This window comes from Takifugu rubripes, chromosome 4 (assembly GCF_901000725.2).
Source record: "Takifugu rubripes chromosome 4, fTakRub1.2, whole genome shotgun sequence".
Taxonomy (NCBI): Eukaryota; Metazoa; Chordata; class Actinopteri; order Tetraodontiformes; family Tetraodontidae; genus Takifugu; species Takifugu rubripes.
Window position 1 is genome coordinate 16,198,610 of NC_042288.1, and position 6,022 is coordinate 16,204,631.

Below are 6,022 nucleotides of genomic sequence, written 5' to 3' on the forward strand. Positions count from 1 at the left end.
AACGCTGTGCATCACAAACACGAGCGGACACGAGGCTCTTCCATGGCTTCCTTCATCTCTCTTGATCTATGATGTGTTTCAAGAAATAAGAATCGACAATAATCAGAATAATGCATCACAATGCAACATTTCCAGAACAACACATGAGGCGCAACAGTTGAGTCGAAGGCGTGAAAACTTCAAAACCTTTGCGTTTCTATTCAGAACAGTGGGAATTGCTTTTCTTAGTGAGTCAGATTAGATTTGAACCAGGTGTCCCACCTCTGCCGACGGTGTGATTAGCTACCGTAACACCTTCCTTATGCTGTTTACCCTGGAAGAGTCTCGCCCTCAGCTTGTGGAGCCACACTTGCCACAAATATTACACATTCTTTCAACCTCGGCCTGGATCTGGGACCTCTTTATTGGTGCCATCCTGGAGCATTTGCATCTGTGATGAGGGTCTGGTTCTGTTGATATCATCACCTCCCAAGATGAGAATAAAGTCCTGAGGATTTCTTGCCAGAGACCCGCTGTGATTATCACACTCGTTAGATATTTGGACTTTAATGGAGTCAATAAATATGAGCCAGGGGAGCAGTTGGGGGGTGATGTAAGCGATGCTGTCTGCATGAAAGCCGTGTGATGGACCCTCCCCAGGAGCCGGGGCCGTTCTTTTCCACTGGCTGTGTGTCATCTCACAGGCATGATCGGCCCGCTGCTCAGATTTCAAGATAAGATCAAGTTTTGTTATGGAGGATGATCAAAAAAGGAAAGTCAAGGTTCAAATGTGAAAGAACTTCAGAAGAAAAGGTTTCTCAAATTAGCACAAAAAGAATGAAGAGAAAATAAACTGCAGTTGCTATAGCAACGAAAGTACGAGGGAACTCTGAGGGAACTGAGAGGGAACTGAGAGGGAGACAGGGAACTGAGAGGGAAACAGGGAACTGAGAGGGAAACAGGGAACTGAGAGGGAAACAGGGAACTGAGAGGGAAACAGGGAACTGAGAGGGAACGGATCAACGGATCTGTCATTTGGGAAGTCATGTATCTGCATTATGCTTGTCTGATCTCAGTGATGTCACATTCCTCTTGACTTCCGTCACCCTGAATCTGCAGCGCAGCAGCACGACGGCCTCTCAACGTTCGGGCTGATTAAAGCCTGCGCTGACATCAGCCTGCTCCCTTCCAAAAGAGCAGCAATTTACCAACATGCTGAAATAGAAACACGCTAGAAAGGCCCATTTTCAGCATTTACTGCATGACCACACAGGTTTGGCTGAACTGGAATGTGTTCAGGCAGATGACATCATTTCAGTCAACAAACTGGGCCTGAAACTGGTCCAGTGAGCAGCAAACTTTAACCAGCTACACCTGAGCGCTGCTGAGCCCCAACTTTCATTATCACTCCAGGCTGAATCTGTCCACAGGAGACCACAGGCTTATCAGACGAAGCAAGGGCGCGCACGCACGCACGCACGCACGCACGCACGCACGCACGCACGCACGCACGCACGCACGCACGCACGCACACTTCATGTGGTTTCTGTGAACATGTCCGTTCTTATAACAGCCAGTGAAGCGCCGACCTTCTATGACATCACTCTCAATAAAATGCCATCTTCATCAGTCATTGTGCGCGGAGCCAACAGACAAGTTCGGGCAGTGAAACTGACACAATGAGTCACGAACACCAAGGTGTAACTGTTGCAGTTGTGATTTTAAATGAGTTCCGGGTCACAGGTCACACCAGGTGACAGGTGGACCATGTGGTCTCCTCCTATGACGCTCCCTCATGCAGAAATATGACGCATTCATGTTTGCAATGTTCTGTTTCCAGGTGAACTTTCTAGCTTTTATGTTTATTTCCTGGTTTTGTTCGCCTAATGTGCAGATTTTGGATTCTTAACTGTGTGGATTCAGTTGGTTCTTTTCCTGTGGTTTACCTTCGGTTCAGACTGACTGTCACCCACCCACCAACCCTAATTACCACTCCTCTGTAAATAAGCTTCAGTTTTTTGTGTGCTGCCTTTGGATTGTGTCACCGCCTGCTACACTGCTCCCACTGCTCATGGTTGACTGGAAATGGAGGGATTTGATAGTAGTTTAGGACTGAAAGAGGCACTTTTCCCCTGGCTACACTACAACGGTGTCTCCAGGAACACATCCTGATTCGGAACTCATCAGTTACCCCTCGTATGTCAGCTCTGGAGGTTAATCGCCTCCAGAAATGGTGACAGGGTGCAGATAGATATGACCCCCACTGGCCCACTGGTTATTTGCAATGACCTCAATTAAATAACGAGCTATATGGTTGAGTCACAGGTTTATAGAGCAGCACGTCTCATGTGGCAAACAGCTACACAGTAACATTAAACTGACATGATCAATAACATTAGGTTGCTCAAGTCTTTTATTCTGTAGTTCACATTTCTGCTGCACCTAGAAGGGACAGGGACATTATTGCCTTCAGGCTTTCCATGTACATTTGTGACGACGGTTGAAATCCACCCTGAGGTGGCAGCTCGGCTTTGGCTGATTGACAGGATGAGGTCACGAAATCATGACATCATAGTAATTACAAAAGAAATCATGCTGCAGCAGCAGGAAGCAATTTTCCCCATATCAAAGGTGGGATGGGAGAAAAAGGCTGTACCTTATTATTGTGATAGTATCAATCGGTCTGAGAGGGAGGCGTAACATTCGACCTCTGTCACGCCACTGGCAGGCTGGCAGCCCTTCAGCCCTTCCACGCAGCTCTTGTTGAGCCTGACAGCATGATTTATATCATATAATAATATATACAATAGTTTTCATCATAAGGGTGGCACGGTAGTGTGGTGGTTAGCACTGTTGCCTCACAGCAAGAAGGCCCCGGGTTTGATCCCCGGTTGCGATTGATTGGGGACGTTCTGTGTGGAGTTTGCATGTTCTCCCTGTGCCTGCGTGGGTTCCTCCGGGTCCTCCGGCTTCCTCCCACAGTCCAAAGACATGCATGATTGGGGATTAGGCTCATTGGAAACTCTAAAATTGCCCGTAGGTGTGAGTGTGAGAGAGAATGGTTGTTTGTCTATACGTGTTAGCCCTGCGATTGACTGGCGTCCAGTCCAGGGCACCCTGCCTCCGCCCACTGTGCTGGGATAGGCTCCAGCCCCCCCGCGACCCTCAGTGGAGGAACAAGCGGTAGAAAGTGAGTGAGTGAGTGAGTGAGTGAGTTTTCATCATCACACGACGAAGCTGCTGACATCTGAATCGGCCAGCGTTGATGCAGCGTTGCCAGAGTGAGAGCTTTGTTCAACATGCAGAAGCTCCTCCAGACTCACATTTACCATCTACACATCCAGACAAGTGACTGAGCTGCTCTCTAATCATGTGGTCCAAAAACAAAATCACAAGCAAAGAAGCAGCGGAGAAAGAAAACGCTACATCTGAGCGCTGCAGGCAAATGGAAAAATGTGGTTTAGCCAAAGTATATCTGGCGTCATCTTTGAACACCACTGTTGCATTACAGATTAGGCTAATCTATTAGTTGAGGTCGTTTTCTCTCTGTCATTTTCCAATTAGAGACAACACCAATAAAAGTTACAATTTGAAAATCTGTCACAGGTGTTTTGGAACTATTTGAAAGTTAAAAACACACGCACACTCTGCAGCAAAGACATAATTAACACTATATTAATAACCAGAAGCTGCATTAGCCTGCATTAAAATTGATGTTTACCTTTTAACACACTCGCTGCATGAAAGAAGAGAATTTGTGTTGTGAGTTTATTAAAAGTTCCAGACTCCAGGTCCTCATTGCACATGTCACCACACTTGTTATCAAGATTTTAAAAGCATGTTTGATCCAGGTTTGCAGCATGTGATCACATTCCAAGACTGATGATCATCCGTGTGGACTGGCAGTGACACACTGGGCTCTTCGGATCAGCCGTGGGGTCACATTTGGGCGTAAAACAGGTGCTGCGGCGAAGCCGGAGAAACAACTGTCTCAACTGTGTGAAGGGGGCAGGATGGGATGGGATGAAACTCGACACACCTCTCTGAAAGAGCTTAAGACACTAATAAACAGGCGCCCAGCTCGATAGCATGGCTTTGTTTATCAAGTCGGGTTTACTGGCGAATCTGTAATTAGAAACAGGGCCTGAACAATCATAAATCTGCTGCAGAGCACCAATCTTTAGTCCTCATACAGAGCAACTCAAATGAACCATATGTGAGAGAATGACCAAAGGCAAATTCCAATCTTTTTCCTCAGCAACTCACAGAGAACCACTCTGTTCATTTAATAACCCGCGAATTAAAGGAAAATGTATGATTCACTCATCTGGCCACAGAGTTAGATCATGCTCAATGACATCATTTTGGAGGGTTTAATGCTGTTGACCTAATCCAGCTATAGCGGACGTCGAATCAGAGAAGTAAACATCCTGGGAATATCTGCACAAAGTGCAGAATTGTACAGAATGTGATGCGAGAACGTGCTTTTTGTTGTGAAATATGGAGAGTTTGATGTGTTTTTGGCACAATACCACATCTTGTGTGTCCTGCAGCGCTGCTTCGCTGCCTCTGAAGTTTAGGGAAAAACCCCACAAGGAAGCAAAAACAACGCTGCAAATCCCAATGTTGATTTTCGCCGTCCACATCAACACCCCCTTTTTCCCTGAAACTTTTCATTCACGGGTTTAATTTGCGTACTGTAGGTTTTATTGTTCATGTTGGAAGCCCACCGAGGCCTTTACGAGCGATGGTAAAGAGGGGAAAAAGTTGACCAAACGAGCTGTTGCTAGTTGCAGACTGCTTTTCTCAGAACTTTGCAAAGGCCTTCCCTCAGCAGAGCTGCCCAGGATGGCTGCGCAGCAGCTGGGACCAGCAGTTGCTGCTGTTGACTCAGGGCTCTGGCCCAGTTGGTCGTCCCCCGTGCGCTCCTGTTGGCGCAGCACAATAACAGGCCAGCGCTGCGTGTAAAACCTGCTCGCCTGCCGAGCAACTGCCCAGAAACGTGGCTCAGCGTGGTCAAACGGGCGACGGACAGGTGGAGACGGCAGGTTGATCCTCAGGATCTGGCTGGAGCTTTCACTGGGCAGGGCTTGGGATTGGGCTTATTAATTATACCTTAACAGGAATAACCACATTACGGTCACTGTGACAGGAAATTCATATTTAAAATGCTGCAGCCAGGTTTGTTGGGAAAGAAGGGTATGAGCCTGGGGCACAAAGGTGACAGAAGGTGCCCCCAAACTTCACCAGGATGATGAAGGCGTTGCAAAGCCATCACTTTGATATATCATGCAACAAAGGGTATAAAAGCAAAACCCTTACATCTAATGGAAAGCTGTCTTCCAGGCATGAGACCTATTAATTAAACACATGCATCTGAGCCATTTGCTGAAACTCCTGGGTCCACTTCCAGACAATAGCTGACCGGACTGTCCCTCTGTCACAACCACCTCGGGTATCCATTCTGGGAAGGACAGCCTTGCCCAGCTGTCACTGGGGCGACCCCTGACACAGGCTTGCTATTGTGCATGAGGTGCAGCTGTTTTTGTGGACTAATTCCTACACAAAATGTGAATACACCAGACCTGGCCAGTGATATAGGCACCACTCCTCCACATTAATCCTTTCAGAAGGCACTACTTTCACTTGGGCATGACCCAGATTGTTGACTGAACCCCTCCATTTTTGTTAGGTTCAAACAACCTGAAACACGAGAAACACAAATGAGGCAAAGACAACAGTTTTGAATTTTACTTGCAAGGAGAACGGGGAGATGTGCTCAGTTCTGCCGCACACCTCCCGCCATCCTTCTTTTATTGGAATTAGGAGGTCCCTAGTTACAGAAGTCCTTCACTGATTTGATTAGCTTATCTCGCAAACAGCACATTCTTCTATATCAGACAGATTAAGAGAACGTCTCCTGGGTCAGGCCCTGACCCTAACCCAGCTCCTGGCTCATTGTCAAGCCCTGACCCTAACCCAGCTCCTGGCTCATTGTCAGGCCCTGACCCTAACCCAGCTCCTGGGTCATTGTCAGGCCCTG